Source organism: Centruroides sculpturatus, unplaced genomic scaffold (genome assembly GCF_000671375.1).
Source record: "Centruroides sculpturatus isolate CEXI.00-Female unplaced genomic scaffold, Cexi_2.0 scaffold857, whole genome shotgun sequence".
In the NCBI taxonomy this organism is placed as follows: Eukaryota; Metazoa; Arthropoda; class Arachnida; order Scorpiones; family Buthidae; genus Centruroides; species Centruroides sculpturatus.
Window position 1 is genome coordinate 172,268 of NW_019385135.1, and position 474 is coordinate 172,741.

Genomic DNA, 474 nt, shown 5'->3' on the forward strand with positions numbered 1-474 from the left:
GTGACTTCAGACATTGTTTTTTTGGGGGGAATATTTTCTTATTGAAGATTGGTTTGCAGGCAATTGTCCTTTTTTGCACGTACCACTGTTTAATTACTACGTAAGAGATATATGAGTTTAATTGTTATAATGTTAATGTTAATTTAATTTGACGGCAAAAACTAATTTCAAATTGGAAAAGTTGTAATGATTTATTTTGTAATACAATTTAAAATATGATACATAAAAAAACAAATCACTTTAAAAAGTACAGCGTGTAACAATTACTTTGGGATATATTTGTATTATAAATTGAATTTTTTTAAAATACAAGAGTTTGAGACGTCTTAGCTAAAATGTCACAGTAACAAACAAAAGAGCGAAGATAAAAGTCATGAAAGACCCAAAAATATATCTCAGTAGAGTTTTTTCTACACTCGTTTCCGGAGGAAAGTAACGTGTCTTGAATGCAGCATCCACCCTCTCTCTATAACG